The sequence below is a fragment of the Dipodomys merriami genome, unplaced genomic scaffold (assembly GCF_024711535.1).
Source record: "Dipodomys merriami isolate MVZ:Mamm:240054 unplaced genomic scaffold, mDipMer1.0.p SCAF_9, whole genome shotgun sequence".
In the NCBI taxonomy this organism is placed as follows: Eukaryota; Metazoa; Chordata; class Mammalia; order Rodentia; family Heteromyidae; genus Dipodomys; species Dipodomys merriami.
Window position 1 is genome coordinate 36,777,791 of NW_027206512.1, and position 12,347 is coordinate 36,790,137.

At 44.3% G+C, this 12,347-nt stretch overlaps 1 long non-coding RNA gene and 1 other non-coding gene across 3 annotated transcripts; both read right to left on the minus strand.

Moving 5' to 3' along the window:
- Positions 1 to 386: 386 nt before the first annotated feature.
- On the minus strand, positions 387 to 1,508 carry LOC138820610 (uncharacterized). 2 transcript variants are annotated; one of them, XR_011369935.1, is made up of 3 exons: positions 1,421 to 1,508; positions 1,038 to 1,128; positions 387 to 474 (listed from the first exon to the last, which is right to left on the minus strand). It is a non-coding gene; the product is annotated as an uncharacterized lncRNA (long non-coding RNA). The 2 variants fall into 2 exon arrangements; XR_011369934.1 differs by having other exon boundaries at positions 1,385 to 1,458.
- LOC138821147 (small nucleolar RNA SNORA26) lies at positions 711 to 831 on the minus strand. Its single transcript, XR_011370084.1, has one exon. It is a non-coding gene; the product is annotated as a small nucleolar RNA SNORA26 (small nucleolar RNA).
- Positions 1,509 to 12,347: the final 10,839 nt, after the last annotated feature.

Below are 12,347 nucleotides of genomic sequence, written 5' to 3' on the forward strand. Positions count from 1 at the left end.
TGGCTTTGAACCAAAATCCTCAGATCTCAGGCCCGAGTAGCTAGGATTACAGGTATGAGCCACTGGTGCCTGGCCAGAGCTTTGATTCTTAACAGCTCTTCTTTGCCAATCCAAAGTAGACTAACCTGTTTAGTTCTTGTTGTTTGATCAGGATATGGAATCTTAAGGGATTCCATTAATCACATAGCAACCAAGTTGGATAAATATAAGGCCCTAAACCACTGCACTATTCTGTAATGAGATCATTGTACCAACCTCAAGAACTGAGTTAAATAAATAAAAGGAGTACTTGGAGCAACTGCCATGTGTCCCTGCCACCATCAGCATTGTCCTGAACAGTACATGGGCCCTTAAGTTACTATGTCTACTATACCATCTTATTTGCTGCATGTTCTTATTGTAATGGTATGTGTAATCCAGTTGGAATCGTAGGAATCCCAGCATCTTAGCATTCTGTGGCTTGTAGTTTTCAACCTACGAATAAAAATATTTTAAGCATTAAAAACGCAGAGCTATGTTTTCAGTATTGTTCATGCTTTATCGCTAAGGCCTTATGTACGTGTGTTCTAGATTTTCCTCCAAATACCCTAAACGTCTACATTTCCCTGCTTCAAAACACGAAAGTCTAGGAAGCAAAAGCTTCAATGTATCCCCTTCTTTATAAATATTAGAACATTAGAAATATGTTGCAACTGTAATTTTCTTGATTCAGTTGTAACTCCAGACAGGATCCAAAGAGGAGTTTTACTGCCTCATCTCTGGGTTTTATGGAGATTTCATTTACCCTTCTGTGTTAGCCTCTTAAGACACGGGTCAACCTTAAAAGGGCACAGGAAAGGGCGGCTTGAGAAGTTTTGTGCTTTCTAAACAGACCTCGTGAAATCAGCCGTTTTAACAAGCCGGGCCTTCGATCAGGGCCTTCGATCACCGCGAGCGAGCAGCAGACACCGCTCCCCTCCCCCCCCCCGGCCTTGCCTACCCGGGGCCACGTGCTCCCCGCCTGGCTTTGTCATTTCCCTCAAAGGCAAGGGACGTACCTGCAGTCGGAATCAGGCTGCATCTTTAGGAGGCTAGAATCGACTCCAGGGGCGCAAGGTCCGCCGGGGTTGGGGTTCTGGAGGGCCGGCCCTGGGGAGGTAAAGCGCAGACTTGTTACCCCGGACTACCCGGGACCCTGGGCGCGGTGCTGTCTCCCCAGCTCCAGACCCGGAACCAGCCAGGGCGCTGGGCGCGGCGTGTGTCTCTCGCAGCCCCGGGCCGGGCACGGCCGCCCGACCCCCGGGCCGCCGAGAACTGCTCTACCCCTCTGTTCTGGCCGCCAGGAGCAGCGGAGCTCCAGGCGGGCAAAGCTCGAGGGGACGCGGGGCGAATCCAGGCCTCTTACCCCAGCCTCCCAGGAAGCCACCCCAGCTGATCAGACCTTGCGATCACTCACGACCGAAGAGCAGGACTAAAAGGCCGGTGGCCTGAGCGCGGCGCAGAGACTAGGACAGCCGGGCGGGGCAGGGATGAACCCCAGAGCGCCGGACAGCCAATCACCGGACAGCTCGGCAAGGGGCGGGATGAGAGGGAGGACCGCGGGGAGAGCAGCCAATCCTCGGTAAGATTCGGCTTGGGCGGAGTCAGGAAGAGACCACTGACCGACAGCCAATCGTCAGGAAATCTCAGGGGGACCGATCAGGCCATTGGCTGCGGGCTGACTCTGGTCTGCTGTGGCTTGGCTGTGGCGGGACAGGGTTTGATTCAGGGCACTACATCCTACTTGGAACCAGGAACCCAATGGTGGATCTGGCTCTCTCTGGCCTGCCTGTCTTGTCTCTATGTCTGTCTGTCTGTCTGTCTGTCTGTCCTGTCTGTCTGTCTGTCTCTCTCTCTCTCTCGTTTTTTTTTGTTTTTGTTTTTTGCCAGTCCTGGGGCTTGAACTCAGGGCCTGGGCACTGTCCCTGAGCTTCTTTTGCTCAAGGCCAGCACTCTACCATTTGAGTCATAGTACCACTTCCAGCTTTTTCTGTTGATGTGGTACTGAGGAATGGAGCCCAGGGCTTCATGCATGCTAGGCAAGCACTCTACCACTAAGCCACATTCCCAATCCTCAGAGACCCCTGTGGTTACACTGGGCTGGACTATATCTCTTAGATTCCCTTCTCTAAAACTCGTTCCGTGTGCGTTCGGGACTTAGATCATGTCTTCTTGTCCAAGAAGCACACTACCGTGGCCTTTTCTAAGCTCGGATGGGCCAGCCTCCTTCTGCATGTGCCCTGTCCATTCATTTACAGTGCTCAACCAATACAGTGTAATTAACCGAGAGGATGTGAGCCGGGGAGGGTGAGGTAGGCAGTTTGCCAAAAGTGACCGGCTCAAACTTGGCAGCCATATGCCTGCCCAAGTGGAGTGAGTGCTGACTATCTGTTAACAAAATGAATCCTCAAAATCTTCTAGCATCCCCCAAATCGTAGGTAGAAAACAAAGTGGGCACGTTAGCCAAGATTATAGAGTAAATGTGGTCCTGGGATGTACACCCAAGCCCATCGAAAGCACAGGCCCTCACCATGCTGCATTACCTTTCCCCTGGTGTGGGGGTTGCAGCAGGGAGACCATCCAATAAATAGATTTGATTGTTGGAAATGGGTGCCTGGGTGAAATGGAAGATCTGCAGCTGGCTCAGAGCTCCAACAGGGAACGGTTATGGTGCACACCATCACCTGCCCCTTAACCCACCTTTACCGGGAGCAAGGCAATAAGGGAGACAGGTCCTGGAATGGAGATTCCGGGTACCAGGGGACCTGTAGCCCTCCGCCAGCTTCAGATCCTAAGGTTCCATTCACCAAGGTTTTTTATTGCTTTCTTCTAGGATAGTTTGCAGAAAGTAAGGTACAAACAGTGGCAATATTTTGTGGTAGACCACTTCCTTACCTTGAGAATGGGAGCCAGTAAATAGCTTACAATTTACATAAACCTTAGTCTACCCACAAGCTCCCAAGAAGTTTAGAGTAGAATTAGTCCACACCCAGGATAGAAATCTGAATTCCTGTGAAGCCAGGCCTGATTGACCTTTCCAGGAAACTCTCAGTGCTCTGAGAGTGTTTTGGGAGAAGGTCTTCCAAACTCCCGGTCCTTTCGGATCTCACAGCTCTGCTTTTTGGGCTCTCACACAGGAAAATGCTTGACTGGCTAAAGTGTGATGGAACTTGAGGACTGAGGATCTTTGTGGCCTGATGTAAAGATAGATTGAAGCCAGAGCATGCAGGATGTATGTGTTTTTGAGCCGGGAAATGACAGAATCTTATTGATGTAAGGAGTCATTTAACCCTTTAATATTAAGAAGAAATTGAAGAAACTTTAGAAATAGAAACTGTGACAGACAGCTCTTTGCAAACATTCATAGGATTTGGTTGAAATGGCAGAGGGATTGTGAATTTAGTGAATTTACTGTCCCTTTAATCTTTCTTCTTCTTCCTCTTCTTTTTTTTTTTTGCCAGTCTTGGGGCTTGAACTTAGGGCCTGGGCACTGTCCCTGAACTTCTTTTGTGCTCAAGGCTAGCACTCTACCACTTGAGCCACAGCGCTACTTCTGGCTTTTTCTGTTTATGTGGTACTGAGGAATGGAACCCAGTGCTTCATGCATGCTAGGCAAGCACTCTACCACTGAGCCATATTCCTAGCCACTGAGCCATATTCCTAGCCTCCCTTTAACCTTTCTAGCTCGAACTTGGCTCTAATCTGAATCTGTTCTCCCTATTGTCCCTTTTGATAATGTCTAGATATTACCCTTAACTCTGTGTTAGTAAATGTGGCCAAGCTACAAAGGAAGACTCTTAGAAGAGGTAAGCAAGGTAACTTAATCCAATAATTCAATGGCAACCTGGTGGGATTTGGGGACAATTGTGAAAAATATTTCTGGGTTTGTGTGTGTGTGTGTGGGGGGGCCGGTCATGGGGCATGAACTCTAGGCCTGGCTCTGTCCCTCAGCTCTTCAGCTCAAGGCTAGCGCTCTACCACTGAGCCACCTTCCCAGCCCCATGAAAAATATTTCTATCCCAAAATTAGGTGACAAAAATGGAAAGAGATTTGGTTCAGTGGTATGGTGCTTGCCTTGTGTGCATGAGGCCCTGGGTTTGATTCCTCCACACCACATAAAACAGAAAAAAGCCAGAAGTGGCGCTGTGGCTCAGTGGTAGAGCACTAGCCTTGAGCTGAAGAGCTGAGGGACAGCGCCCAGGCCTAGAGTTCAGGCCCCACAACTGACCAAAAAATAAGTAAATAAATGAATAAAATATTTAATGTGAATTTAGGAGCAATCTAAAATGTTCACCCCTCTGGCCAAATCCTTAATTCAATAGAGATAACAAATACAGTTCATTTGAAATGTTAAAACCATTCCTTTGACTTAAAGGAAAATGGGTGACTAACATTAAATGTGTGTGTGTGTGTGTGTGTGTGTGTGTGTGTGTGTATGTATCTCCTCTACTCTCATCTCAGCCTGATTCGTTCTACCCAGAAGTCATTGCCATCCCTATTTTCCTGAAACTGCATCCTAAGGTCATCACTGGCCTCATAATGAGCAAATCCAATGACCCTAATTTATATAGCTTCTCTGATATTTTACACAATTTTTGACTCCCTTTTTAGCTCTTCCTTGCCCCTGAGTATCTGAGTCTCTGCCCTTCCCTAGTTTTTCCTTCAGCACTTTCTTTCTTATACCCTTTGTACTCTTTCCTCACACTCGTTAAGAGCTGGTTCTGGCTATACTTTTCCTTAATTCTTTGGTATACTCTGACCAACTTCTCTGGCATTGCAATAGCAAAAGTCATTTACTGTGACTAGACACATTATCTCCAATTCTTTAAACAATTGTTCAAAGGAGATATGTAATTTGGGCCAGGGATGAATTTTAACAACATGGAATGCACATTTAAGAGTCATTCATAGTAATAAGCCCTTTATATAAAAATACTACTATCATCATTTTATTTTTTATTTTTTATTTTTTGGTCAGTAGTGGTGCTTGAACTCTGGGCTTGGGCACTGTCCCTCAGCTCTGCAGCTCAAGGCGAGCGCTCTACCGCTTGAGCCACAGGGCAACTTCCAGTTATCTAGTAGTTTTATTGTAGATAAAAGTCTCACAGACTTTCCTGCCCAGGCTGGCTTTGAACTGTGATCCTCGGATCTCAGCCTCCTGAGTAGCAAGGATTACAGGCATGAGCCACCAGCGCCCGGCCTATCATCATTTTAGAATTATAAACTGAGGCAAGGAGGCCTAAGTAGAGCACCTAGACCACATGCCTCATGGAGAGCTGAACTTTTCATTCTGGGTCTCAGCCTTCCTACCTCCCACAACCCCATCCATGCCATTCCCTCTAGCTTCTGACAAGAGCTTGAACTGCGTACGCATAAGGAATTCCAGAGAAAAAAGTTACAAAATCATCTTGGCTCCAATAGTTGAGTCTCTTCTTTTAACCTCACACCTCCCTTTTGTGTCTTGAGTTTTCTTTGTTCTTTTTCTTTTCTTTCTCTCTTATCTTTTTGTTTTGTTTTGTTTTGTTTCATGACAGTACTGACTGAGGCTTAACTTCAGGGCTTGGGCACTGTCCCTTAATTTTTTCTGCCCAAGTCTGGTACTGTACCACTTGAGCCACAGCTTCACTTCTTGATATTTTTTTTCTTGGTTGGTTTAATGGAGGTAAGAGTCTCATGGACTTTTCTGTGCAGGCTGGCTTCCAAAAAGAATCCTTAGCTCTTTGCCTCCTAAGTAGCTAGGATTATAGGTGTGAGCCTTGCTTGATCTTTTTGTTGTTGTTGTTGTTTTGTTTGCTTATTTGTTTGTTGGTCAGTCGTGGGGCTTGAACTCTGGACCTGGGCACTGTCCCTCAGCTCTTCAGCTCAAGGCTAGTGCTCTACCACATGAGCCACAGCATCATTTCTGGCTTTTTCTGCTTATGAGAGAGATAGAGATGTCCCAAAGCTTGAATTCAGGGCCTGGACACTGTCCCTGAGATTTTATTTATGTATTTTATTATTTTTTTGGGGGGGTCAGTCATGTGGGGCCTAAACTCTGGACCTGGGCATTGTCCCTGAGTTTTTTGCTCAAGACTAGTGCTCTACCAACTGAGTCATGCCTCCAACTCCCAGAATCTTTTTAATTTGTGCCATTTTATTAAAAGAATGATTTTAAAATTAATGCTGGGGTTGTGAATGTGGCTTAGTGTAGAGTGCTTGCTTAGCATGCATGAAGCCCTGGGTTTGATTCCTTAGTACCACATACATAGATAAAGTTGGAAGTGGTGTTTGGCTCAAGTGGTAGAATGCTACCTTGAGCAAAAGAAGCTCAGGGACAGTGCCCAGGCCCTGAGTTCAAGCCCCAGGACTGGCAAAAAATAACACAACATACCATAAAATAAATTCTGGAGATAAGAGTCATGAAATGCTGGCATAAGCCTTCTGAGATAGTGTTTCTGAAAGTACAAGTGTACAAGTGAAAACCCAGCATATCAGAAGCTCCTGGTGTCACTGGTTGATGTGTCAGTTACAGTCCCCTAGGGTGAGAGATGAGTCTTTTGGAACATGTCCTTGGAGTCTGAATTGCTGTCACTCTCTTCTAGAGATTTCTAAAATGGTTGTGATGGTACACACCTAAAAATCCCAGCTATTTAGGAGGTAGCCTAGGCAAAGGGAATGGCAAGACACTATCTCAAAAATAAACTAAAAAAGAAAACAAAATGGCTAGAGGTATAATTTAGATTGCTTGCCTAGCATACATAGGACCTTGGGTTTAACCCTCAGCAAGAGATAGTTGACAGATAGATAGATAGATAGATAGATAGATAGATAGATAGATAGATAGATAGATAGATCAATCTATGAAATGTATAGCCCCTTGAGGCAATCCCATCAGAGATTGGGAATAAAGGACTAATGGGGCTGGGAAGGTGGCTCAGTGGTAGAGTGCTTGCCTTGCATGCATGAGGCCCTGGGTTCGATTCCTCAGCACCACATAAGCAGAAAAAAGCCGGAAGTGGCGCTGTGGCTCAAGTGGTAGAGCACTGGCCTTGACTGAAGAGTTGAGGGACAGTGCCCCGGCCCAGAGTTCAGGCCCCACGACCGGACCCAAAAAAAAAAAAAAAAGGACTAATGGTTACACATTGACTAGTTATTCTAAAATAAGCTCAGAATATCAACCAGAGAATTCAGGGTGGACAGCCTGATTCTTTTCCTTTTCAGGAGGACTGGTGTAATGACCTCAGAGTGGAGAAAATCCATGGAGGCACAGGCAAAAGTGACAAGGAGTTTTGGCTGGCTGTGGCTCCTCATCCCAGAAAGACCAAGAGGAGCCCTGACCTCCAGTGGGGCAGAGTTTATATAGATCAGAACCACACGCAGGTGGTAGTTTACAGATGCTCAAAGATCACTGGGGCAGGGATTCTTTTCAGCTGTGGTCAGGACCAGGCAGACAACATTCTGGAGGCCAGAGATTCAGGATTAGAAGTGGGAGTTATCAAGGAATGAAACAAAGTGGGGTTACTACACTGGCAATGCTGGACTCCTTGGAGGGCTGGACTCTTTTTTTCTGTTTGTTTGTTTTCTTGGAAGTACTGGGGTTTGAACCCAGGGTCTTGTGCTAGCTAGGCAGCCATACTCCCAGTCCTGTTTTTGCTTTATTTCTCAGGTAGGGCCTCATGTTGTTGCATGAGTTGATGTTGGGACTGTGATTCCTCTACCTATCCTTCCTGCTTAGCTATGATGGCAGGCGTAGGTCACCATGGCTACCTTTTTTTGGTTGAGATGTGGTCTTTTTGCCCTGGCTGGTCTTGAACTACAATCCTCCCACTCTGCGCCTCCTGAGTAGGTGAGAGTGCAAACAGGAGCCACATGACAGGCCTCAAGATTGAGTCTTGATGGACATGAGTGAGTTCTTACTACCTGCTATTTCTGGAACTCTTGGGTACTTTTACTACCACATTAGATCCTCTGCAATGTATTTCTCTATGGCAGCGAACTAATTTCCCCTGTGTATTGTCAGGGACACAGTGTTGCTGTGTCCACAGCTTTATATTCTGCAAGCTGCAGTCCCCTGGGCCCTGAAGCCCTCATGGCATGGTTTGTGTCATCTCATCAGGTAACACAGTACCTCTTCTATCAGGACATGACAGCCATTCTTATTTGAAATATCAATTAGCACTGTTGTCATCTGCTCTGTTTTGGACTTGCTCGTCTCTCCTATGGACAATGCTTTCCATATTAAAGTCCCCTAATGCTTGACATTTTCAACAAAACATTTGTTTAGTTGGTTTTCCATAAAAGTGATGATCCATTTTTATAATTTAATTTGCCTTAGTGATTGAATTTTAAATAGCATTGTTGAATGCACTGACTCACAGGAGGAGGGGGAGAATATAAATGCTTTGAAAAAAGATTCAAACTTGCAGATCTCCTTGTCAATTGAATTTCATACAAATTAGAGAAAGCTGAACTACAGCTCTCAGCATTTTTCTGCCCATGTGTTTGGGAAGAGGGACTGGGAATCAGGTTTGTGGATGCATAATAGAAGTCCCAGAACTCTGGATGAATCAGACTCATCATGTGTCAGCAGAGTTTGGTATCAATATCAGCTTGTAAAAAGGGCATGGCAATGACAGGATTGGACAACCCAGCAGGGCCTTGCAGGAGCCACAATTCCATGAAGCTTGTTGTAAAATTATTCAAGTTGCTGCCAATGCCTCCAGGCAGGAGCCTGGCCTTAGAACTATTGGATTAGGACAGAAATGGAATTTTGAATGCCTATAGGGGCAAGGTAAATAGTATAAAAGAGTGAAGAGCCTAGCCAGGTGCCAGTGGTTAATGCCCGTAATCTAACAACTCTGGAGCCTTAAGATCTGAGGATCGCAGTTCAAAGCCAGCCCTGGCAGAAAAGCATTGTGAGACTCATAACTCCAATTAACTGCTCAAAAACCAGAAGTAGAACTGTGGCTCAAGTGATAGAGCGCTAGCCCTGAGCACAAACAGGCTCAAGGATAGTGCCCAGGGCCTTAATTCAAGCCCCACAACTGACAAAAGAAAAAAAAAAGAGCGAAGAGCCTAGTCAAAGGACTATGATGAGTTAAGGAGATATGTCCTCACAGAAGGAGGCCACCCAGTAGCTATTTTTGGCCCCTACCAGGAATGCCCACCCTGAATGTTTAAAGCTTTTGGTTCAAAAGCAGCTGACAATCTGAATCTCTCTCTCTCTCTCTCTCTCTCTCTCTCTCTCTCTGCGTGTGTGTGTGTGTGTGTGTGTGTGTGTGTGTGTGTGTGTGTGTGTGTTTGTGTATGCCAGTACTAGGGCTTGAACTCACAGCCCTAGGCTTTATCCCTTAGTTTTTGTGCTCAAGGCTACTGGTCTATTACTTAGTCAATGACTCTACTTCCAGCTTTTTGTGGTTAATTGGAGATAGAAGTCTCATGGACTTTCCTATCTGGGCTGGCTTCAAATTGCAATTTTCAGGTCTCAGCCTCTTCAGTAGCTAGAATTAAAAGCATGAGCCACTAGTGTCCATCTGATAAGCAGAATTTTTATGTGAACTTGGTGAACTCATTAGATTTCATATGTTGGCATTAATTCCAATGGAATTAAACACAGTGAAACTAGAACATCTATGGGCCACCATTCTGGAGCTTTGATTTAGAAGATATAAATACTTTAAATGAATACCCTAATGAAATAGAAGAAAACTTATGTTTCTCAAATCAAGAAGAGAGATGGGCAAATGTCAATCTGTAGCTGGTCTACCACAGCTGTAAGCAGAGACTCAAACCATAAAACTTATAGGGACAAATGAGCTTTATTCTGGTTGGTAGCCAGAGGCCAGACTTCTGTAGTGGTGAGCCATTTGTCTTGTAGCAGCTTGGGGTGAATGTACATGGATCAGTGCAGTGCCATAAGTCAAAGTCCATGCACTATGGATTGTGAGCCAGTGGTGACATCTTCCCACAAGAAAGCTATTCTATTACAGAGTAAGGTCTCCCTGGAGTCCTTAGAGAAAAAGAGAGCAGGGAAATTACATAGTTTGCTTTCTATAACTCCAAGCCCTGACTTGTGGCAGAGAAAGTAGTGGGAGTTTAGACAGACTGCTTTTGTCTCTCTGAAGAGTGATAGTCATATATCATGTTCTGTTAGGATTGGATTTCAGTGTAAAATCAGCTCCTAATTAGTTAGAGAAGGTCTGGCTATATTACTATAACATATGGACATACCGATCTTCTTCATGGTTAGCTCAGAGCACTTAGAAATTATTTTGAACCTTGGGAAATTGAATTGAATTTAGGGAGAAATTTTAGACTTAAGAATGTAAAAAAAAAATCTAGGAAGGCTATAAAAGGCTATGTGTATATGGACCAAACTTGTAGTTCTGCTGTCTGTGTTATTGAATCTGTCTTGGCTCTAAATTGGTTGAATTTGATGAACATAACTATAATATCCCATCATTCTAGTTTACATTAATTTTTTTTGTCAGTTGTGGGACTTGAACTAAGGACCTGGGTGCTGTCCCTGAGCCTCTTCATGCTCAAGGCTGATGCTCTACCACTTGAGCCGCAGCACCACTTCCATTTTATTTTTTAATTTTTAATTTTATTATAAAGATGCTATACAGAGGGGTTACAGTTACATGAGTAAGGCAATAACTACATTTCTTGTTGCATTGTTACCCCCTCCTTTGTTTTTCTCCTACTATCCCTTCCCTCTACCACCTCCCCAACTCCTCTCCCCCACCCCCGAAGTTGTAAAGTTCATTTCCAACATAGTGTCTTGTGAGTCTCATTGTTGCAATGGGTCATCCTGTGTCCTTATTTCAGCATTTTTTTTATTCTTCCACTCCCCAAATTAGATAAATGTATATACAAGACGCAGGGTACCAAAATCAGATTCAGTGACAACAAGGGATATACCATAAGAGTAAAATCACATATTACATTAAAAACAACAACAACAAAGAAAAACCTCTTGTGTCCATATCTTAGGATTCATTTTGCTTAGCATCATCTTTTTTTTTTTTGTCGATTGTGGGGCCTGAACTCTGGGCCTGGGCATTGTCCCTCAGCTCTTCAGCTTAAGGCTAGCTCTACCACTTGAGCCACAGCACCGCTTCTGGTCTTTTCTGTGTATGTGGTGTTGAGGAATCGAACCTAGGCCTCATGCATGCAAGGCAAGCACTCTACCATTGAGCCACCTTCGTAACCCCTAGCATCATCCATCATCTTTTTTTTTTTTAGTTGTGAAAATATCGTACAGAGGGGTTACAATTACATGGGCAAGATAACCAGTACATTTCTTATCAAGCATTGTTGCCTCCTCTTTTGTTTCTCCTTCCCATCCCTTCCCATACACTCCCCTACCCGATCCTCCCTCCCCCCCACCAAAGTTGTAAAGTTAATTTTTCGACATAATGACTTGTACATCTCATTGTTGCAATGGGTCCACCTGTATCCCTATTTAAACAATTTGTTTTTTCCCTTCCTCTCCACAAATTATACCAACATCAAATACAGTGAAAGCAAGGGTTATACCATGGGGGAGGGACATACAAAGCAACAAAGAAATCATCTTATAAATATATTAGAAACAATCGCATGAAAGAAAAAAAAACATTTGAATACTTATCTTGGGGTTCATTTCCCTAACATCAACTTATCTTTTTTGCTTGACTCAGACATACACTGGTTATTGCAAATAAGGGAAACCATGGGACCTCTGTTTCTTTGGGCCTGGCTTACTTCACTTAATATGATTTTTTCCAAGTCTTTCCATTTCATAACAAATGGGGCAATGCCATTCTTTCTGATGGGGGCATAGAATTCCATTGTGTATATGTACCACATTTTCTTGATCCATTCATCTACTGAGGGGCATCTGGGTTGGTTCCATATCTTAGCTATGGTAAATAATGCTGCAATAAATATAGTTGTCCTAGCATCATCTTATATGATCATATGTAGATAGCTTTTGAGCTTTTCTGCTCATTTGATAAGATTATCCTAAGGGTATACAAATTATTGCATTATAAGGGAAACCATGGGACCTATATTACTTTGGGTCTGGCTTACTTAATACGATTTTTTTCCAAGTCTTTCCTAACAGATGGGGTGGTGTCATTCTTTCTGATGGAAGCATAGAATTCCACAAAATATATATACCACATTTTCTTGACCCATTCATCTACTGAGGGGTATCTGGGTTGGTTCCATTATCTTAGCTATGGTGAATAATGTGGCATTTAACATAGCTGTGCTGGTAGCTTTAGTATGGCCTTGTTTGTGATCATTTGGGTAAATGCCCAGAAGTAGGATTGCTGGGTCATAGAGGAGCTCAATGTGTA